At 40.6% G+C, this 24,764-nt stretch overlaps 1 protein-coding gene across 1 annotated transcript in view; it reads left to right on the plus strand.

Moving 5' to 3' along the window:
* Nucleotides 1-7,627: 7,627 nt before the first annotated feature.
* The window catches only part of LOC117526685 (trafficking kinesin-binding protein 1-like), a 36,704-nt gene continuing 19,567 nt past the window's right edge, over nucleotides 7,628-24,764 (plus strand). The window contains exons 1-2 of the mRNA XM_034188737.1: nucleotides 7,628-7,717; nucleotides 22,805-23,073. The gene's annotated coding sequence lies outside the window, so the exon portion shown is untranslated. The remainder of the gene's footprint in view (nucleotides 7,718-22,804; nucleotides 23,074-24,764) is intronic.

Here is a 24,764-nt window from a genome sequence, read left to right on the forward strand (position 1 = left end):
AGATTAATACGCTCAGTTGCGACCTCCACGACGTGAGACGAAATGAGGGTGGTGTGTGACATTCGTGGAAGATTTTTTGACAGGCAAAAACATGCTCCACGAATATCAAGAATATCACACACCAACACGTGCTATTAAGAAACCTATTCAGAGGCGTTAAGTCACATTAAGAATGTCAGGAATGTGTCAGGAATGACAGAAAAATGACATTCGTAACGCGTCTTGGTTATGTGTAAATGCACCTTTAAACATGTTCATTGCGGTAACAGAGTGGGAGGCGGCATTGGTCGCGTTGTTGGTGTATCCGGTGTGACATCACATTCAACCGCTGAGCAGAGCTGGAAGTGGGCTTGGAGGCTGTATGGTTTGAAATCCATACTGACTGGTATTTTATATCAACCACCAAAACAGAGTGACTTTTATGACAAATTAGAGAAGTCATGTTTAACCATCCACAGAGTGTATAATGTTAATGATTTTAATATGAACTAGTAAACGAGCAGAACAACGCCAATCCTAACTGTAGGAAAACCAAAGATCCTGAGTGGTACAGTCAATCTCTATATTATAGAAATCAAGTACAATACAAATTGGCAAAGGCTAAATCAGAATTTTATGCAAGCAAGATGGAAAAATGTAAATCACAGCCACATAAACTGTGGAAACTACTTGGTACAGTAGGTACAGGTAAATCTTGTCGAACAAAACCTCAGAATGTCAGTCTGGATATTAATGCATTAATTAATTTTACTAAGTCTGAGGTTGCTGACCATTTTAACAAATATTTGTTTAACATAGCTTCAACTTTGTTAGTAAGTTACCATTGACACAAGGCAGGTTTGGAAAGAGGCCCACAGAAATGTTTTATTGTTAAAAAAGGTGTAATATCTGGTTCTTTTCCTTTACTTCAGGTGACTGAGGATGAGGTGTTTGATCTCATAAAAACTTTTAAATTCAAACAAATCACCTGGTCTTGATAAATTCCTTCTAAATTCGTACACCATGGAGCCAAGTATATAACCCGCCCTTTAACGCACATAATTAACCTCTTGATAGCTAAAGGCACTATTCCAATTCCTATACACAAAAAGAACTCAAAAACAGACAGTGGAAACTACAGACCCGTCTCGGTGTTGAGCATTTTATCCAAAATATTGGAAAAGGTTGTTTATGAAGAAGCTGATTGCTATTTGACGGACAATAAACTCCTGTGAGTTTCAATCAGGTTTTTGCTCATCATACTCCACTGATGCCTGCTTAATCCACTTATTGGACTTTAATAAACTCAAGCAAGACAACGGCCATTACACAGGCATGGTTCTCCTTGATCTTCGAATGGCCTTTGATACAGTGGACCACACGGTCTTACTCAATAAATTAGAAGCTTTAGGATTCTCAAAGCCAACTGTAACCTGGTTTGAGTCGTACCTTTATGGAAGGCTGCAGCGGGTTGAGATTGGAGGCATCCTGCCAACTCCTGCCACAATTTAATGTGGAGTACACCTGCCAACTCTTGCCACAATTTAATGTGGAGTACACCAAAGCTCTATTCTTGGCCCCTTGCTGTTCCTGATTTATGTAAACGATATGCCCTTAGTGGCTTGTAAGCTGCTGTTGTATGCTGATGATTCCGCCTTAATTGTCACTGGCAGAGATATCACAGAAATTCAGCAAACCCTAAGCTCTGAACTCAGGTCTGTTAGGGAATGGTTAATAGATAATAAATTGTCGCTACCCTTGGGGAAGACAGCATCAATCCAGTTCGGCTCTAATAGAAGACTCTCCGTTAAGGACACCATCAACGTAGCCTGTGATGGGGAAACCGCTGATAATAAATCCTGTGTGTAAATACATTGGTCTGACCAACTAACTAATTCTTACACATACAGGCCAAACAATTTGACATTAAAACAAAACACATACTGGTGTCAACACTTATACAGTGTTATATGGACTATGCTAGTTCATCTTGGTACTCTGGCCTAACCAAGAACTATCAGAGGAGGCTGCAGGTAGTGCAGAACAAAGTAGTTTGCTTCCTCCTCCATGCTCACCCCAGGACCCACATCGGGCTTCCTGAATTTCGATGGGTCGCTGTGCTGCTTCCGGTAGAGTTCAGGGTTCAACAACTCAAATTAAATCACATATTTAAAATTGCAAACATCTTTGCTTCCAGTTATCGATCCTCCCCATTAAATTCACATCAGCACTTCACAGCAGAAACAACAGATCCAACACCTCGTCCTCGGTCGTCCCATCAGTCAGATCCTCTGGTGTGTCAGCATTCCTGTTCCAGCTGTTAAATTGTGAAACCATCTACCTCGTCAAAGACAACTGTCAAATACTTTATCTGGTTTTAAAGAAGGGTAAAACAGCACCTGTTTCAAAAAAGAAAACTTACAGAATGACCCATTTTTGTGTTTTTAGTTGTTTTATTTTTAATATACTACTTTTTAACATTTGTAAAATGCTTAAATATCATTTAAATTGTGTAAATATATTGTGCAAATAATCCAATTTTTGTATTAGGCTAACATTAAATGTATTATATGCTTTCTATCTATCTCTCTTGCTGTGTGACTCTGTGATATCTCTACCCTGTATTTACATGTATATGTTTATATGAATAAATTCTTGAACTTATTTATTTGGCACACAACTCGTCAATAACAAAAACTGATATACAAGACAATTCCACAGTGACGTATGACCAAAAAGGGGTTGAGCAGAAGCAAAGCTTATAAACGCCCACCCCATATATATATATACATACATATATACACAGTACCTACCCCCAGAGCAAGCACACAGGTGACAGTGGTAAGGAAAAACTCCCTCTGATGTATTGAGGAAGAAACCTCAAGCAGACCAGACTCTAAGTGGTGACCCTCTGCTTGGGCCAAGCTACAAACACATTTAACAACACAAACTCAAATCCCATTATCATAAACATATCAAGTGAACACCATGTCTTCGTCTACATACATATTTACATACATATACAGTATACATGTATACACACACCAACATACACCTACACGTACATACATAATTACACACACATATATACACATACACACATACATATATATATATATACATATACATAGATACACATACACATATACATACATGCACATACACAAATGAATGTTACTGTACAAGTTCACAATTACAACTGACAACACAAAACTCATTGTACTTTATTAGATACATATCTTGAAAACATCATTTTTTTTATATTGATTTTTAAACTGATTGATGTTTGGACATCGTTTGAGTTCATCCGTCAGGTTATTCCATAATCTAGGGCCACACATGGAGACACAGAAACCTTTCCTGGTCGTCCGAGCGACAGCAATTTTAAAATGATACAAGCCCGTAAATTATATTTTCCTTCTCTCTCAGTAAAATATTCTTGAATTCTAAATGGCACTTCTTTATTTTTCACTTTGTGCATTAATTGAACAGTCTTGAATGAAATCATATCATTAAGTTTTAATATTTTAGATTTAATGAACAGTGGTTCTCGATAACCTGCATTCTGAATTGTCCTTAATGCTCTTTTTTGAAGAATGAATAATGGTTGCAATGTAGTTTTGTAGTTGTTGCCCCAAACTTCAGCACAGTAAGTCAAGTAGGGTGCAACCAAAGAACAATAGAGAGTATGTAGTGCTCTGCAATCAAGAACATGCTTTACTTTATTTAATACTGTAATACTTTTTGATACCTTCATTTGAATATGCTGAATATGAGCTTTCCAGTTAATTTTTTCATCAATAATGACACCTAAAAACTTATTCTCTTTGACACGTTCTGTGTTTACCCCATGTATATTTAACTGAATTTGTATGTCTTTTTTATAATTTCCAAATAACATCAATTTAGTTTTAGACACATTTAATGATAATTTGTTAATATCAAACCATCTCTTGATCATTTCTGTTCCTAAATCAGATAATAATTGTTGCAGATTTTCCCCTGAGCAAAACAGGTTTGTGTCATCTGCAAAGAGCACAGTTTTAACCATATCTGAGACTTTACATAAGGGTGATTCTTTAACTACGGGCACTATTGGCCTTGTAAATGTAATTTCCACCACACCATTGCCTTACAATATAAAGTGCCTTGGGGCAACTGTTTGTTGTGGTGATTTGGCGCTATATACATGTGCTCTGATGTCACTGTTTATCTCCATAGGAAGTACCTAAACAATCTTTCATACAAACTGTTTAAAGGGACATTACAGTGTTGTGGTGGAAATTACGGCAATAGTGTGGGACAACTACATTTTGTTTAAAAAAATCACAACAGTTTGTATGACATTGATTCCCCAATTATGTTTTGATTATTTTACTGATATTTATTCAGAGAATTTTAAAACATTAGAAAAAATGTTTCTTTACCATTCATTTTTATCATTGAAGATCAAAAGTCTGGGTGTGGGACAAGCACAAAACGGCAGTATTTGCATATAATAATGCTGAAAAGGGTGAAAAGTCATCATAGACTACTAGAACAATTTCTTAACACACTTTCATTGTAAAGATAACTATAAAAGTGTGAAATTTCCCCTTTTTTCTGTTTTTCAAACAATATGATTAAAGGACATAATAAGTGCCCGTAGTCTAAGAATCACCCATAAATCATTAATGTATAAAATTAATAATTTTGGGCCCATCACAGAACCCTGTTTTAGCCCACAAATGATGTTCAGATATGAAGAACAGTATTCCCCGAGTTTAACAAACTGCTTTCGGTTTTGTAAGCAGCTTTTAATCCAACTCAGAGCAACTCCTCTGATCCCATACAGTTCCAACTTTTCAAATAATATATTGTGATCAATTGTGTCAAAAGCCTTTCTTAAGTCAATAAATAAACCTGCAACTATTACCCTTTGGTCCACATGTTTATTGATCTCTTCTATGGAATCGAGCAATGCCAGTGTCGTGGACCTTTTTGCTCTAAAACCATATTGACTTTCATCAAGCAAGTTGTGTCGATCTATAAATTTATCCAGTCTGCTTCCAGGATCTTTGAAAATTGTGACAGTAGAGACACGGGCCTGTAGTTAGTAAAAAGATGCTTGCTGCCAGATTTAAATAAAGGTATCACTTTTGCCACTTTCATACTGTTAGGAACAATCCCAGTTTGAAATGATTTGTTAAAAATATATGATAATGGTTTTGCGATTTCAGTAATTATTCACTTTACTAAGGACATATGTACCTCATTATGATCCGTTGACATTTTACTTTTACATGTACTATGTTAATAATTTCCCTAAACATTGTGTGCGGATTTCTGGCGATTAATTGCTGATTTTCCCATGTACTGTGTGGGATTTCAGCTGCCAGATCTGGCCCAACATTAGCAAAGAAATTATTGAAACTATTCACTACTTGGCTCATGTTATATTCATCTTTGTTGTCATAAGTAAAGTATGTTGGATAGTTATTTGATTTGGGTTTATTTGCTATAATACTATTCAGTATTTTCCATGTTTCCTTTATATTGTTTTTATTATCGTTTAGTATTTTTCCAAAGTATGATTTTTTACAGTTTCGCATAATAGTTGTTAGTTTATTTTTATACTCCTTATATTTAACCTCTGCCTCTCTTGATTTACTTTTAATGAATTCTCTGTATAGCCTATTTTTCTTCTTACTAGCCTTTTGAAGACCTTTGTTATCCATGGGTTAGCTTTATAGTTATTATTTTTATTATACTGTATAATTGGACAATTTTTGTTATATATATTGAGAAATATGTTTTCAAATTCAGAATATGCTAAATTCGCATCTTGCCTATTGTAAATGGGATTCCAATCCTGTAAAAGTAAATCATTTTTAAAAGCAGTGATAGCTTCTTCAGATTGCAGGCGCTTGCAATATTGTTTTTTTCTCAGTACATTTTTTATTAAACTTCAAATCAGTTACTATAAAAATTGGTAAATGGTCACTAATATCATTAATTAATAAGCCACTTAGTGTTTTGGTATCAATATCATTTGTAAATATATTATCAATGAGAGTAGCTGAATGTGAAGTGATTCTTGAAGGCCTAGTAATTTTTTGATATAGATTTAGACTGTACAAAGTGTTAATAAAACCCACAGTTACTATATGCTGATGCGGGTTTAAGAGATCAATGTTTATATCTCCACAAACAACTACTCACTTATTACCCATCTGTGAAAACAGTTTCTCTGTCCAATTTTGAAATTCTTCAGTTTTAGAGCCTGGAGCTCTATATATGCAGCTAATAATTATATTTTTGCCTTTTTCCATACATATTTCAATTGTGATGGATTCCAAAAGATGTTCCACAGCCACAGTCATTTGATCTTTAATTTTGTAGTTAAGCCTTTTGTCAACATACAAAGCCACTCCTCCTCCTCTATTTCGTCTATTCAGATGATTAAATTCATAACCCTCCAGCTTGACAGATTAATTATTATTTGCAGTCCAGAACAGTTTGTAATGTTACTGAGTTGTAGAGAAAGAGAATGTCCAGGCCCAGAGGTCCCCTGGTAGAAAGGTGTACCTAATAATCTGTCACACAGTCTGTATTTTTGCATCATTTGCTGTGAAACAAATATCACCTCATGTTTCTCACCACTGAGTATAATTTTAATGGAACAACCAACAGCTGTTTGCATTTATAGCTCGATCCTGTTTCCTGAGGCTAATCCTTCCTGATTTGATCTGGACTTTGGACCAAGAGAAATTTATGGTTTGTTGTCTCATGGACGATTCAGCACTCGGATCGGCATTGCCATGTCACTCGTGGTAAGTTTTTGGTCATTTTTCCAGTATTTTTTTTTTTGTGTGTAGCTCTCACACATGTACATTTTAGACACCATTTCTTGCATGTGACAGTTGACACAAAGTATGAAATGACATAAACAAAAATGAAGATAAATCTTTAATTAGCCTTTTACTTCTAATTACAGAGTGACTCACGTTACACCATAAGTACTTTGTTTCCTGAAAATAAAAAACTTATTTTATATCGAGAAAACTGAAAATGCACAGGAAACACTGTAAAAAAATATCTTGCTTAATTTTCCCATTCAGCATGGAAATGCCCGGATGAGGAACAGTTTGGGATCAAACCTCTGACCTTTTAGTTATATTCATGTGTGCTGTGGTTTCACGTTCAGCCACGTGGTCATCGTATTGAGACGTTCAGCACCGAACAAAAACAAAAACGACACAGAATCTGCATGGATTCATGACTGCATGCAGACTTCAGTCAGAATCTGACCCACACACACACACACTGTTTGCACATTTTATTCATATTCACTGTTTTCTTCCAAAGCACTAAAGCAACGTCACAAACTCATTCAGACACTTTATTCCACCAACTGGTGGTTCAATCCGCTGTGAAAATAACAACAAAGGTAATAATGGCAATGGTGATAATTTATTTGTGATACGGCGAGGATTTGCTGAGGCGTGACTGTAACCTCGACAGCTGCTGACTCACTCTCAGGATTCTGTTATCGACTTTATGGGCTGTCCGTCTTGCCTGTCTGACACGTGGAAAACGGACACACCTTTTCCCTCTGAGCTCCTCCTCCTTGTTCCTGCCGTCTTCAGCTGTGTGTGTGTGTGTGTGTGTGGGGCAGGGCGCAGGTCGGATTGTAAAGCAGCACAGAGGCTCCAGTGACCTTCACAGGACGTCCCACAATAACAGCAGCAGCACCACAGTGAGTCTCTGTGCTATAGTGATAATAATGATGATGATAATAATAATAATAATAGTTCATTTGTGTGCTGTGTTTGACGCGGTGCTGTGGACTCTTTATGTCGGGCACAGAACTGGCTCTGTTTGTTTGTTTGGTATTGACTGGTTATTGATTACTCCCGGTCAGACTGTTTGTATGGATTTCTTCCACCCTGGTTCATTTTATCATTGTCATGTGTATTTTGTTTGTTTGATTTTTGTTCACACTTTTAAGTGCTTCGCAATAGAACATGTGATGATGTCATAAAGACAATTACTATAAGACCGAACAGTTTGTAGTTATGTATTTTCAAATGTGGAAAAGAGAAACATGATAGAAATTAATATTAAATCTTAGATTAAAAAAATACACAGTGCATTAATTCCTCCAGTTAGATGCTTAATTACAGCTGAACGTTCCCCAGTTATATAAATGAAACATCAAGAAGGTTTCAAAATAATTACTAATTTAGGGGAGGTGATGGCTAGTGGTTAAGTGTTGGGCTTCAGACCAGAGGATTCTTGGTTAGAATCCCAGCCCTACCGGAAAATCACTAAGGGCCCTTGGGCAAGGTCTTTAATCCCCTAGTTGCTCCCAGTGTGCAGTGGGGCACCTTGTATGGCAGCACCCTGACATCATGGTGATGTGAGGCATAATTGTAAAGCGCTTTGAGCGTCTGATGCAGATGGAAAAGTGCGATATAAATGCAGCCCATTTATCATTTACCGTCCAGTATGTTCTAGAATCTTCAGTTTTTAGTAACATTCATCTTGGTGTATGTAAACCTTTGACCAGTTGAATGTCTGACATACTGAAGAGCAACTGAAATAATACCATTGCTCTTATTTAAATAATTGATCGAAGTTATAAAAGCCAAGTGGCCTCTGTGCGTGTATGACTTCGATCACAGAGAAACCGGGAGAGCTGACAGTTGCCGTTTGGTATGTTTATGTATTTTGGGGGAATGCTGAACAACGCCAAAACGAAACATTGATAGGGCCTAATTAGGGATGGGTATTGATAAGATTTTATCTATCGATACAATTATTGATTGCGCTTATCGATCCAATTCCTTATCGATTCCCTTGTTGATAACTTGTGAATTTTCTGCGTACTAAAAGTAGGCTTTACAGGTTTTCTATGTCAAAAACATTTTATTGAGTCTTAAATAAATCTGAAATTGGTCATTGGATCCTTGATCTCTGGACATAAATAAAAATAAAATCTGTAGTTTTTGTCAAAAGCATTTCTTTTCAGACATTTTGGCATGAATGTCTCTCCGTACCTCTGAGCTGAGCTCAGTCGGCTGCTGCACGTCAGCGCAGGATGTCTTATTTTGGGAGGAAAATTTTTTTTGACGATTGCAGTTTGTATTACAACATTTGGAAAGCTGAAACCCAAAATTATCCCCAACACCACCTGCATGAAAATGTTTGAATTCTAAGCTCTGAAATGCAATCTGGAACTATTCCAGACAATAAACTGCAGTGAGTGCAGCATCCATTTAGGTGAGGAAAAAAACCCAACTTTCCTTATTTCACGTTTATTTATTTGACAGGGACATTGCACAACAAATGTGTAGCACAGACCAGGACTTACCTCACAAGCTAATTTTCATCTGTTGTCCCTGGGCAGAAGCAAGAAACAGCAGGTCACAATGTACAAAATACTACTACTCTACTACCCTACTACTACTACTACAAAAAAAAAAAAAAAAATCATTCCAGTAGTATTCTGCTGTTACTAGGATGCAGCAGTTTTCTAGTTTGGTAGATAGTTCTGGAGGAAATCACCTGAAGAAATAACAATTTGAAAATATGGTTTGACTAAAACAACTGTCATTAAACTTAAATAAAACAGAGATGAAGTGGAGGTGTAAGAGTCACGAGGTGTTCACAGAAAACACTTATTTATTTATGTTCATTGTTAGTTGTTTTTTATATTTTCTGTTGTTTTTTTATCATGTTCTTTTTCTCTCTTTCTCTAAAATTGTATTGTAGCATTATTAGTTATTATTACTATTATTGTTGTTGCTGTTATTATTATTATTAATATATAAACAAAAATAAATATTAAAAAATATTACAATTTGTAATACATTTAACTCTTTTACAACAACAAATGCTGAGTCATTAATTATTATACAGTAAACAAATGCACACAAACATACTGAGATGCAAACAGCTTAATGCTAACTTTAACATTGAAAACGCCATAGACATGCTAACGCATTAGCATCGGTCCAGTTTTTAAATTATAAAACACATCTATCAACTGTTTCAGAAGACCATAACAGGTCAGCTTAATATAAAAAAAGTAAATATTACTCACAGACATATGCTCTTTGGGGTTTTAGCGGGGAAAAATCAAGATAAAGCGAAAATAAACAATGAACCAATGAAGCAGCAGATCAAAGCGCTGCTTCATTGGTTCAAGCTTCAAAGAAGAGCAATGCTGCAGAAACGGTTGATTAGACCCTGCAGGGATTCTGTAATCGACGTAGAGACATGATCATTTTCCAGACGAACACCCCACCCAAAACAATGGCCGCTCTGAAGGACCGATAAGGGAATTGTTAAGCAAAAAGGCTATTGATGTCTCGAAAAGAACCGGTTCTCGATACCCAACACTAGGACTAATATTATTGGAGCAACTATGGATATTAGCTAACAACATTGAACAATGGACGTTGATATTTACATTCTGTATTCACACACCAATCCAGCAGAGGGCAGTAAATCATCTATATATTAAAAGCCTGAGTGTGTGCGTGATATTTATTTATTAAGTTCAGTGTAAGTACATAAGAAAATTGTAAATGTGTTAAAATACATTGACACAAGGAAAGTGAAAATGCTTATTTCTTTTTGTGGTCCATTTAAAAATCAAATGACAAATAGAAGTAATAATAAAATAATACTGATAATAATAATAATAATAGTGTGTTTATGATAAAAATGTAAACAATTTATAAATATGGTGACCTGGATAAGTGGCAGAAGAATGAATGAGTGAATATTGTGGTGTGATGTCAAGTTGCTGTTGACTTATCGCTCACCCAGTTGTCATGGAGACGGTCATTACACGCCTCTTCACAGCCGTGATGTTTTTCCTGTTTTGGTCATCATGCCTGAGCTCTCTGGTGTTGCCAGGTTTGAGTTTGAGAGTAAAATCCTGCAGCCACCTTCAGATTTCTGCTCACACACTGAAAATTGCATCTTTGGCTGCATTTCCATGAAGGGAGTCAGTGTTTACACGGCACAATAATGATAAATGAATATAAAAAGCAGGAACACGTTTTCTTCAGCACACCTGGACTGGCTGTTGTGATGTCATACTTAGCTGCTGCTGTTGCCCCGCCCATCCATAGGATGTGTTTCATCATCAAAGTGATTGTAATTGTTATGTTTTCAATTCTAGACTGGTGCCAAAATTGGAAGTGTTGACACCTACAGGCAAATATGCGAAAAGTTGGCAATGGTCTACTTTGTCAATTTGGGTGGGCTGATTCCAAGCTGCCATTTGCCAAACTGTATCTGTCCTCTGGTGACCTTAAGAGGTCATTGAACTTTATACCAGTTGACCCCAACAGAAATCCCACTTTGAGCATGAATTATCAATTTGAGCTCATTCAGAATCCACCAAATGCCTACATATTTGTCAAACTTTCTAGATTTGAATATTTCAAATTCTAATTATCAAGTTTCCAGGATAGTAGAGAAGCTTGAATCTTTGACTGGACTGGGTTGCTTGTCGCGAGGATGTTTCGCTTCTAATCGCAGAAGCTTCCTCAGCTAAAATTCTTGCTCTGGTAGTCTGACTTCTGTCTTGACTCTTGTAGAGAAGAATAAACAGAAGCCACAAAAGCTGGAGTTTTAAACCTAACAAGACCCCTTCCTACCGAGAGGCAGACTGCTATTGGCTAGTGACCTAAACAGTATTCTAATTAGCACCTATTGAGCTCTAGTTAGCACCCTCCTAATGACAGGGCAGCTGTCCCTCCTAACGATGGGACTGACGCCTCTCCTGACAACGTGATTGACTCATTACCATGAACAAAAGAGGAAACTGCTTTGACCTGAGTACCCCATTGTAACCGGGGACAAAGTGAGTCTCAGACCTCCTCCCCGGTTAAGGCTGGGTTTCAACTGTTTAACATAAAATGCCTCCTTCACCCCTCTCTCAAACCATTTCTTTTCTCTGGCTAAGATTTTAACTTCCTTGTCCTCAAATGTGTGGTTAGTGTCTTTCAGGTGGAGATGAACTGCAGACTGAGGTCCACTGGCGCCCTCTCTGCGGTGCTGGTATAGTCTTTGTGTAAAGGTTGCTTCGTTTCACCTATGTAGTGTTCGTTACAGTTTTCCTGACATCTGTATAATACACTACATTGCTCTGTTTGTAACTAGGATCCTGTAATTAGGGTGAACTAATTTCTGTCTCAAGGTGTTAACAGGTTTAAAGTAAACTGGGATTTTGTGCTGTCTGAAGATCCTCTGTAGTTTTTCCCCTACTCCTGCTAAATAAGGGAGAGACACTCCTCTCTTCTTGTCTCTGTTCCCTGTCTTTCTGGTCTTCTTTGTTCTCTGGACTTCTGCACTTTATCCAGGGACCATCGTGGGTACCCACATACTGTGAGGGCTTTCCGGACATGTTGTTCTTCAGCCCTTCCCTCTGTAGTTGTGGTCACCTGTAGGGCTCTGTGTTGAAGAGTCCTGATCACCCGAGCTACTCAGTGAAAGCACTTACCACACATTACCATGTAGATTCTGGAAATGTTCAGAGCAGTTGATCCCTCGTGGCGTGCCCTACAATAGCAGCAGAGTCCATGGGGATTTTTCCAGAAGTGAAATTGGGTGACCATATGGAAGGTCACTATTGACCTGATGGTGCACAGGGAGGGAAATGTCTGTGATTATTTGCAGCTTACTACAAAGTCCCTGCTTTGACAAACAAACAAATATTAGGGTTTGTAGGAGTAGAATGGGAGGCAGAGCCTTCAGCTGTCAGGCTCCTCTCCTGGGAACCAGCTCCCAATTCAGATCAGGGAGACAGACACCCTCTCTACTTTTAAGATTAGGCTTAAAACTTTCCTTTTCGCTAAGGATTATAGTTAGGGCTGGATCGGGTGACCCTGGACCATCCCTTGGTTATGTTGCTTTAGACGTAGGACTGTGGGGGGGTTCCTATGATGCACTGTTTCTTTCTCTTTTTGCTCTGTATGCATCACTCTGCATTAATCATAGTGATCGATCTCTGCCCCCCTTCTCGGCATGTCTTTTTCCTGGTTCTTTCCCTCAGCCCCAACCAGTCTCAGCAGAAGACTGCCCTCCCTGAGCCTGGTTCTGCTGGAGGTTTTCTTCCTGTTAAAAGGGAGGTTTTTCATTCCCACTGTGGCCAAGTGCTTGCTCATAGGGGGTCGTTTTGGACGTTGGGGTTTTTCATAATTATTGTATGGCCTTGCCTTACAATATGGAGCGCCTTGGGGCAACTGTTTGTTGTGATTGGCGCTATATAAGAAAAAGTTGATTGATTGATTGATATTACAATTTAGGACAGGACAAAAAAGTTTTAATGTTCTGTTTATCAGTTGATGTTCCAAGCAGTGCAGTCACAAAAGGTCATTGACCTCTCTTAAAGATTATGTGCAGAATGCCATTTCAGTGATTTGTTTGTGAATACCTAAGTATATAAATAAAATCAAGTTCTAGAAAAGTTCATTGCACAAGGATTCAGATTGAAAACACTTTGAAAACATTGTCAAGCCTGGATTAACAGTCATACCTGCAGGACTAATTTCGTAATCATTCAAGGTCACAAAAGGTCAGGTCAGACATTTTCATAGACATGATATTTTAAAATAAGATATCTAAATTTGAGGACACATTTTAAATAATGATCAGGAACTCAAATTAAGTTCAACAGGGCAATCTGAAAGGTAAATGACCTCTCAAGGTCACCAAGAGGTCAAACACATCCTGGAAAGTTGGTGATTAGAATAAAAATATTCAAATCTAAAAAATTGAACAATTATGTAGACATCTTGTGGATTTTTAATGAGCTCAGATTGATAATTCATGCTCAAGTGGGATTTTTTTTTAGTGAGGATCAACAGATACATAGTTCAATGACCTCAAGGTCACCAGAAGATAGATGCAGTTTGACCAAATGACAGATTTGGAATCAGCACACCCAAATTGACAAGTAAGACCATTTACCAACTTTTTCTCACATTTGACTGTATTTCCTGAAATAAAGTCTTTCACTCATTTGGCACCAGTTTATACTGAAAGTCCTTCAGGAGAGAATGAGATCAGTTTCTGGTTCTCTTGAATTCCAAATCTCTGCCTTGGACCAAACTTCACAACAGGGAGCCATAACCTTCCTCGCTTCCTCATTTCCTCGTTTCCTGCCATTGAAATGGTCAATATTATTTCAGAATCTCTAGTAATGGTATAGTTTTTCTCCTTCATTTCTTTGAGGGAAAATTTTGACGCCTAAATGCTGAAAAAGTCATTAGCGTTTGTTGCTGATCTTCCATACTGTGCAGGTGGTGAGCAGGCCCTGAATGTTCCAGCATTTATAGCTAAGAGGTGTTAACTGATTATTGTTCACACCTTTTCAAAATAATATAGTCGAGAGCACTGTCTGTATGAATAATTCTCGCTGTGCCCTCAATCAAACCTGGCACATGGCTCCTTCCAGTCATGGTAACGATCGCCATAGCAACAGGGACAATATTTGCATATCTATTAGGTCAGGAGGTCGGTGAGCTTGAGTCATATAGATGATATTACCTGAGCGAGACACACAAAACTTTGACGCAACCGATTATTTTGGCCACTGCACCCAGATGACCCCAATGTTGAGGTCATGAGGACACTGTTGAGGTCATGAGGTCGCTGTTGATGTCATCCAGATCTGGGCGGGGGGTTTGCCAGTTCCTGGGTTCTTAGTAAAGGGTTGCACCTGCCTGATTATTGGAGTCTGTGTAAATGTAACTAATGTTGCGTCAGCGTGGAACCATCGTGTGCAGAACACAAAGAGTGCCTTTGAAAATAATGTCGTTTCCTCAAAGCTTCCAAAGCGAATCAGTAGATTTCTTCTGCATGTCCGCCTCACCTTCATGTGACACACCTCATCATTTCCTGTCTTTTGTTCTGACCTTTGCATCATAAATATATTTTTAAAATGTTAATTTTATATGAATCATGTTTAACATGATCTGTGATGGTTTAAGTTCCAGACACCTTTATGATCACAGGGGCTCATTTGGTTGTGGTAGCTTGGAGATAAAGATTTGTTAATGGTTAAACAACCAACCAACTGAACAACTAACCAGTATGGTTCAGGAAAAAAAATACAGTAACATGATGAATCCATTTATAAATGTCATAAATGTCAGTGTGACAGCAGGCTGCTTTTCTGCAGGGACGATTGTTTCTTATTTTATTAGCTTTTGTGATTCTTTCCCAGTATAATGACATCTTGGCAAACTGCAGCAGTCAACAGAGCCCACACTCATACCTCTGCCAGATCTGAAACTGCAGGGTGGGAATGTGCTGTTCCTCTGTGGGGTCAGGTCACACTGTAGTAACACAATATACCCCGGGGTTAAAGTGGTCTCTCCTGTTTTATACCGCAGGCTGTATTTTGGACTATACCCGGGGTTAAGTGGTCTCTCCTGTTTTATAGCGCAGGGTGTATTTTGGACTATACCCGAGGTTAAAGTGGTCTCTCCTGTTTTATACAGCAGGGTGTATTTTGGGACTATACCCGAGGTTAAAGTGGTCTCTCCTGTTTTATACCGCAGGGTGTATTTTGGACTATACCCGAGGTTAAAGTGGTCTCTCCTGTTTTATACTGCAGGGTGTATTTTGGACTATACCCGGGGTTAAAGTGGTCTCTCCTGTTTTATAGCGCAGGGTGTATTTTGGACTATACCTGTTATGTTTCGGACGCGGGTCGGAAGCACCGACCCAGCGTTTGAAGGACCCAGCATAAAATAAGCAGAGCACGGTTTAAAAGATAACAGAATTTAATAAACATAACAGAGTGATGTGCTAACAACTAAAACGTCCGCGGTCTGGTGAGGTGGAAACACGGCGCACTCTTAACAGCGCAAACGGTCCGGAGCCACAGCAGTTTGGACCCAGGGACCCCGCCGACACCCCCCAGGTGGCCCGCGACAAACCGAGTCTGTGAAGAAAGAAAACATGAGGTGAGTCCAACTCCACACAGAGAGACACAACTCAAAGTGCACGCAATCAGCAAACACTTCCTGGCTTAAAGCTATACATCAGCTTCTTACCCTGCAGGCACGGAACAACTCAGTTCAAATCTCCACTGCAGCAGAAGCTGATTAGACAATTAGCATAACATGACAGCTCACTAACACAAGGTGTGAGGGACACCTAATCCACTGTCATACTTCATAAAAGTCACCAAAACCAAATTACCTCAGGAAGTGTGCTGAAGAGCGTGAGGACCTCACCCAATCCTCCTTCACAGACTGTGGCGTCAAACCTGGAGCGGTCTCTGTGTCCGTAATGGTGAGATGTGTCTCCTGACGTCGATCTCACACGTCTGCTCACAAGGTCGAGTCTCTGGCAATCACACACTGTGCATTCAAGGTTTAAATGCAGCAATCTCTGATTATGACAAAATACACCACAGCTGTGAGTCCTGATGACCTGCATGTGAAAACAAGCCTCAGGTGTTCAGGATGAGGTCCTGATGCTCAGCCACTCAGTCCTGAATGCATACCACCTGGTGGGAGAAACATAAAACAAAAACCAAGCCAGCCAAACACCCCAGCCCACAACAATACCCGGGGTTAAAGTGGTCTCTCCTGTTTTATACCGCAGGGTGTATTTTGGACTATACCCGGGGTTAAAGTGGTCTCTCCTGTTTTATAGCGCGGGGTGTATTTTGGACTATACCCGGGGTTAAAGTGGTCTCTCCTGTTTTATAGCGCGGGGTGTATTTTGGACTATACCCGGGGTTAAAGTGGTCTCTCCTGTTTTATACCGCAGGGTGTATTTTGGACTATACCCGAGGTTACAGTGGTCTCTCCTGTTTTATAGCGCAGGGTGTATTTTGGACTATACCCGAGTTAAAGTGGTCTCTCCTGTTTTATACCGCAGGGTGTATTTTGGACTATACCCGGGGTTAAAGTGGTCTCTCCTGTTTTTAGAGCGCAGGCTGTATTTTGGACTATACCCGGGGTATAAGTGGTCCTCTCCTGTTTTAGAGCGCGGGGTGTATTTTGAACTATACCGGGGTTAAAGTGGTCTCTCCCAGGATTAAAGTGGTCTCTCCTGTTTTATAGCGCGGGGTGTATTTTGGACTACACCCGGGGTTTAAGTGGTCTCTCTGTTTTATAGCGCGGGGTGTATTTTGGACTATACCTGGGGTTTAAAGTGGTCTCTCCTGTTTTATACTGCGGGGTATATTTTGGACTATACCCCAGGGTTAAAGTGGTCTATCCTGTTTTATACCGCGGGGTATATTTTGGACAATACCCTGGGTTAAGGTGGTCTGTCCTGTTCTATACCCAGGGTTACGTTTTAGAATATACTCAGAGTTAAAGTGGTCTAGCCTGTTCTATATCCAGGGTTATATTTTTGGACTATACCCAGGCTTACAGTGGTCTAGCCTGTTCTACATCCAGGGTTATATTTTGGATTATATAACAGCTGAGTGGATCCTTGTCATTTGATTGGTGCTTTGTATGTCCCATGACATGGATTAATCCATCCATTTGTGTTGCATTGTGTTGAGGTAAAAACGCCCAAGACAGAGGTTAGGACTCGAATGCAGAGAAACAGACCGTGAGTAGCAAAAATATAACAGTTTACTTTGTAAGTGAATGTACAGTAGAATGGACATGAACAGATGAATCAAGCACTGGAGGGAGGGAGAGACAAGCCAGGGTGCTGCACTGAAGGTGCACTCCCAAACCAGGTAGCTGAAGTTGAACCAGAGCATGACCAGGTGGCTGACCAAGCTGATTGAGTCCAAAATCTGAAAACGCAGAGAACAGGGTCAGTAGGCAAAAACCAGGGAAAATGAGAAACATAAGACACCAAGCTGTAGCCAGATACTCCAAAGGCAAACTGAGTTTCTGGCATCTGAGTGAGTGAAGATTAGAGGTATAAATACAGGTGAGGTTGATTGCAGTCAGGTGAGTCCAGTCAGCTCCATGAGTCAGCCAGAGAAAACAGGAAGGGAGGGGGAGTGAGGCAGCAGGCAGCAAGCACAACAGCATTGTATTTAGAGTGTGGCTTGGTTCCATTTAGAGTGCAAATTTGGTTCCATATGTTTGGTACACGCGTACACGTGCTCGCGCACAGATGATAGTGCACGCCCACGTGCGCACATCCTTATGCGCGCTCACGTGCTCATGCACGCGCATGTATGCCTGCCAACACGTGCTCGTGCACGCACATTCATGCGCACACACACACACACAAAACAGATCCACTGTGCTGTCTGGAGGCTGTTGGCAGGAAGTTGGAATGAAAAGCTGGACTAATTTCTGACGTGTTTTTTTTTTTTTTTTTTTTTTTTTTCGCTGCACTGAGGATGTACTTAGTCTTTTATTGGTAGGATACGCGCACACAAGCGCCGACCCGGTTGCTTGTGTATATGCGTGCGCACGGGGGACAACGACACGATGAATTGATTGAGCTAACTGACGCTGCTAATTCCTGTAACTTACACACACTCACACACATACACACAGAAAATCCACTCCGCTGTAAGCCATCTGGATGCATGAAGAGCTGTTCACATGAAAAGCTGACGTGATTTTTGTCTGGACTGAGGAACTACACAAAGTCTTTTTTATGGAAGTCCGAAGTCAGTGCACAGCATCACTGGACTACATGATACAATTTGGACTTTAGCAGCAGTGGAACACCAAAATATAAAACCCTTCTCTGTTCTTTATAAATTAATAAAATATGAAATGACAAGGATCTATTTTAGCTGCCATTTTAGCTGTGATTATTTTGCAGCTTGCTGCAAAGTCCCTATTTTAGCGTGGAACATACCATTCAACGAGGCGAATGGTATGGTAGCTTTCACCTCATGAAGTATTCGTACCATTGAACTCATAAACATTCATTACTTGTATACTATATCCAGGGTTACAGTGGTCTAGCCTGTTTTATACCACAGGGTGTATTATGGACTACAGTGGTCCCTCGCTATAACGCGGTTCACCTTTCGCGGCCTCGCAGTTTTGCAGATTTTTTTTTAGTACAATTTTGCATGCTTTTTTTTTTTTTACCGCGCATTGTGTTCTGCGTCCTTATCAGGCGGGCCGGTCACAGCACCGGTCGGCATCACCGCGATTGTGCTCATTGCCTCCGATGCTCTTACTGAGTCTGCGGGCTCGGTAAACGCAGCAGCGGGCCACTCACACTGCCCTCCTGTCTGCTGTGTGGAGCTGTGCCAAATCTGGCAACAGGTCCAGAGACTACGCTGGACGCAGTGTTTTGATGCGGATGTTGACCGAAGCCACAGAGCTCCGTAGCCACCGAGAGAGGACTTGCGTCCCGCATCTGTACCCCCAGAGGCAGTGAGCAAAGGGAGAGTTCTGCGTGTGTCTGTTTACAAGGTCTATTAGATAATAAACCGACCCTTTTATTATTTTTTTTAACTATATGGATTTGAATGACGTGCGATTACACCAATCATGCTTGAACCCTCGTGCGCATGCGTGAGTTTTTTCACGCGTGTCGGTGACGTCATTTCCCTGTGGGCAGGCCTTGAGTGAGATGTGGTCCCGCCCTCTCGGCTGAATTCCTTTGTTTCACACGCTGCTCGAGACGGCGCGCGTTGCTTTATCAAAATTTTTCTGGACCTGTGAGGAATATCCGAGTGGACACTATTCGAGAAATTAAGCTGGTTTTCAGTGAAAAGTTTAACGGCTGATGAGAGATTATGGGGTGTTTCTGTCGGTGTAAGGACTTCCCACAGAGCGGGACGTCGTGCAGCGCTTCCAGGCGCCGTCGTCGGCCTGTTTCGAGCTGAAAACATCCTAATTTAAGGCTTAATTCACCCAGGACGTTGTGAGAGAACAGAGAAGATTCAGAAGAGGCCGGCATGAGGACTTTATGCGGACATTCCACTGTTTAAGGACATTTTTTAATGAAAGTCGTGCGCGCAAATTCGCCGAGTCGTTTCCGTGACCACTCGGTGAATCTGTGTGCGCCGCGACAGGAAAAACACCTCCATGTTGAAAACCATTTGTAAAATTCAGGCGGCTTTTGATGGCTTTCAACAAGTGAGTAACTGAGAAATTGTTTAACAGCTTGGGCATGTTCCAACTTGCCCGTTAAGGTTTCCAACGGAGGTGTTTTTCCTGTCGCGACCCCCCGCGGTCGGGTCCGGCCCGACATGCGTCTCTGCCCACACGTTCTTTCATTACAAAATGTCCGTTAACAATGGAATGTCCGAATAAACTCCTCATGCCGACTTCTTCTGAAAGTTCTCTGTTCTCTGACGACTTACTGGGTCAACAGAGCCTGAAATGTGGGAGTTTTCAACTTGAAATGGGGAGACGCTGCCGCCTCGAAGCGCAGATCGCCGTCAGGCGCCGTGGACCGTCCTTACGGCGACACTACCAGACCAAAATCTCTCATCAGCCGTTAAAATTTTTACCGAAAACCAGCTGAATTTATCGAATGGTGTCCACTCAGTTGTGCCTTACAGTTTTGAAAAAATTTTGATCAAACAAAGCAGCAGTCTCTGAGCCATTCCTAAACAATGAAAAAATCGACGAGAGGGTGGCGACTCCTCACTCAAGACTGCCCACAGGCGAATGACGTAACCGACAGGCGTGAAAAAACTCTCGCATGCCCACGAGGGTTCAAGCATGTCTGATGTAATCACACGTGATTCAAATCCATATGGTTTTTGAAAAAAATAAGGTCGGATACTTTTCTAATAGACCTCGTATAATCTTCTCGCCCAGAAGAAAAAAGAGAGTGTTTACACAGGAGAGAAAAGTGAGAAAATGTTTATGCCTGTTTGAGAAAAGTGTATGAAGTGTGTAGTGAGGGGTTTTACAGCCTTAAAACATCTATAATAATTGCAAAAAATAGCGCTAGCTACTTTGCGGATTTCGCTTATCACGGGTTATTTTTAGAACGTAACTCCCGCAATAAATGAGGGACCACTGTATACCCGGGGTTAAAGTGGTCTATCCTGTTTTATACTGCAGGATGTATTTTGGACTATACCCGGGGTTAAAGTGGTCTGTCCTGTTTTATACCTCAGGGTGTATTTTGGAGTATACCCAGGGTTATCATGGTCTATCCTTTTTTTATACCGCAGGGTGTATTTTGGACTATACCCAGGGTTAAGGTGGTGTCTCCTGTTTTATTACTGCGGGGTATATTTGGACTATACCCAAGGTTAAAGTGGTCTATCCTGTTTTATACTGCAGGATGTATTTTGGACTATACCCAGGGTTAAAGTGGTTTTATGCAGTCTGGCCTGTCCTATATTCAGGGTTATGTTTTGGACAATTTCGGAATATAGTTTGATGGATTAATCTGGCCTGGTACCCTTTGCTCCTCACTAGTTTCACCCTTTTGGGGTTTGAACCTCAGACAAACGGGCAATGTCTACACGCACAGGATGGAACAGTTTAGGGTTCGTATAGAAGGTGTTCTCCTCAGGTTGTAGGATCTTGTCCTTACTTTGGGTTGTGGGTTCTCGAGCAGGTGCTGACTGAAGAAGATGTATCATACTTGCACGTTGGACTGTTTCTGGATCTCGCTGGGTTCAGCTTATCTGGTACATTTGATTAAAAGAACTCTTCTTTACTTTAAAGCTCATTGTGAAGATAATCCACCAACCACCCATTTGACTGTCGGCAAGCAGTTAAAAGTTTACTCTACGGTTAACAAACCAGATGTTGACTTCCTGCTGAGTACAGGAAGTCCGCAGACATCATCGTCTTGTTAAAATGACATCATGCTGACTTACAAACATGAACCTGCTTTACTGCAGAGTCCAGCACGGCTGGGCTTCACCTGAAGAGCATTCACAATGACGTGATTAATTATGAATCATGCACAAGATGACTGAGAGCAGCACTCGGTCACGGGACACGCAGGACGTGACAGCTGAGAGACATTAATGGACTCTGTGTTTTCAGTTTAAACTGCTTCCGGAGCAAACAGTAGAAATGTCCGGAGGCCGTGTCCAACAGGATCATCCAGGTGACCAGTAGAGGGCATCGTTAGGGGAGTTACTTATTTCTGCTTCTTCCTGAATGTGGACTTTGTCCTTCAGGATAATAAGTTCTTATGTTTCTGGTTGGATGTGGAAATGTTGGACGGATTGGACGAGCTGTGTATGGAGGATGGGGGGTGAATAGGTGGACGGGCGCTGAGGTGCACCGAGCAGCTGCAGCTTTAATTAGGCTCCGCCCCTTGGCCTCGGGCACTTTTATTGAATGCATAAATGGGACGAGGTATCGGGTGTCCTTTTGTTTGCAGCCCACAAAGCACCAAGACTGTATCTGGCTGCATCTTTACAACACACACACACACACAAACGAATGAGTTATAACATTTTTTCCATTCAGGCATCGTGAAAGTTTTCTGTTTTTTTTGGGGGGGGGGTTAAGTGCTGTCAGGCTGACAGATAAACAAACTTTACTGTAAAACATAGACCAGATTACAGATCATCTCAAGGGTCAACCCAAAGTGAGCAGGTAATCTGTGATCCCCCTCTGCTGGTGGCCAGTCATAATTACACAGGAAAACTCATTTGGAGGAATTATTTTCATTCATTAGTGTGATTGTGGTTCATGTGCTTCACAGAGACTGTGTGTGTGTGTGTGTGTGTGTGTGTGTGTGTGTGTGTGTGTGTGTGTGTGTGTGTGTGTGTGTGTGTGTGTGTGTGTGTGTGTGCGCGCGCGTGCACCTGACCTGTTTTTAGTAACTTCATCTTTGTTTCTGCAGTTCTGTTGTAATAATTCTGCACTCATCAATCAGCAGTTGATGGATTATTTCATTTATTTTCTTCTCTCTGCTCCATCACTCTCAGCTGGTCGGAGCCTGATGACCTGACGGGACGCTGAGCCACCAGGGGGCAGTGTTTGGCTCCAGTCAAGCTGGCCCACCCTGCTGCTCCTTCTCTTCCTTGTTTGTCTTCGCCCCCAGAGACCCACCTGGACTCCCAGACACCCTCTTCCCTCCATGAGGGGCAGGAGGAGGCGTTGGGGGTCCCGAATGCGGACCCCCGGTTTCATCACCTTCCTCAGACCCTCGGAGTCACGGGACGGCCGCGCTGCCGCGATGTGTCCACCCTCACAGGTTTGTCACCCCCCCCCCCCGACATCCTAAAACAGGTGTTTTGTTTCTAAATATAAAACACTGTTGATCACACGAAGCTCTTTAATGTTTGAGTCCCTTCCAGACACATAACTGACGGCCGTTGGCACGCCATGTGTTTGGTTTTGATTAGTGTGTCTTGATTGGAGAGAGTGGTATCAGCTCAGAACACAGCGTCATTTTGGTTCCAACTGCACTGAACTACTGAATGAACCTTTAATGGTTTCAGCATTTTTTTTTAAAAATTATTTAACCACATACAGCAACACATCCAGGTACAGACGCTATCAAAATAAATATAAAACTAGTTAAGCTATCAGATTTACATAAATTTACAATTTATGATGAGATATTTAATTTAAAGGCTGATTTATGCTTCTGCAGCTCTGTAACTCCGTGTCATACAATGACGTGTGTGACAGTTTTAAAGTTCTCTGTCTCTGGATTATACTTTATTCTGGATTCATTTGACCCTCAACAAGCTTTTCTTTCTACAATCATCACCTCCAAATCAAAGGTAAGCTGAACATTTTCCCCTGTCCACTTTTAAAACTTAATTTACAAAAACTCTCGATGGGAGATATTAAAGTTTAAAAACAAAACAAAAAAACATTACAAGACAGCTCTGCTGTGTTTGCACAGGCACAGTGCGAGCGGTTGGATGCTTGTAGCTCTTCAGCAGCAGGATACCCTCATGACGGCCGACCAGAATAATATCAAACAGGTTTGATTTTCATTTGACCTTGCAATCGGCGATCAGGAGGTGGTTGTGAGATGTTAAATGCAGCTTGTTACTCCATGTACACTACACGATGCATTACACGCGATTAACCTGAAACTCGGTCCAAAAAAATTCTTGCACGAATGAAAAATCATCTGAAAAAGGGCCAAAACTCGCACAGTGTAAAGCCAACATTTATGTGTCAAGACAATATTGAGTGCACGTTTACAATATCATAAAACGTGCGCACAACATCATAAAATGTGCACACAATATAATAAAGCGTGCGCACATTCTCTCCACATGCAAAACATGTTGCGATGACACTTCCAGGGCTCCGTAAAATGCCTGTTTTTACAAATAAAAAAATGGAATATTTTACAAAAGCACATTTATCTGTAAACGTCACCAACACACGTCACATTAACGTGTTGGTTTACATAATGAATGACTGAACCAATCAGTGTTTAGCAGAGGCACATTTTTCCCAGAATCCTTTGTGATCTGTCTGTGTTTGTTACAAAACCTCAGAATTAGTGCGTTATTCAACATTAAAAGATATATTTTATATTTTAACTTTGTACAAATGACAAAATTGGCATTAATGGAGTTATTCTATTGGTATTAATGTTATTTAGAAATCAAGACCACCGCCTGACCGGAGTGTTGTGATTGGGTAGAGAGCTGGGCTTTGTGGCTGCTCTCAGCTTGCTTCTGTGCTGGAAGCCATATAGTAAACAAGAGCTTCCAGCAGGGGGCAGGATGTTCAAAGACAGAAGTGTAGGCTCATTGTTTGGGTCTGTTGTCGCTTTTGATGCTACCAGAAGCGATTGTGGTGTTTAAACTCAAATTCAGTTTGTTAGTAGTTGCAAATGTACCAGAGACAATACTGGAATTTATCGGTTATCTGTAACTTCCGATACATTTTTGGGTGGTTTATCGGTTTATCTTT

This window comes from Thalassophryne amazonica, chromosome 15 (genome assembly GCF_902500255.1).
Source record: "Thalassophryne amazonica chromosome 15, fThaAma1.1, whole genome shotgun sequence".
NCBI lineage: Eukaryota > Metazoa > Chordata > Actinopteri > Batrachoidiformes > Batrachoididae > Thalassophryne > Thalassophryne amazonica.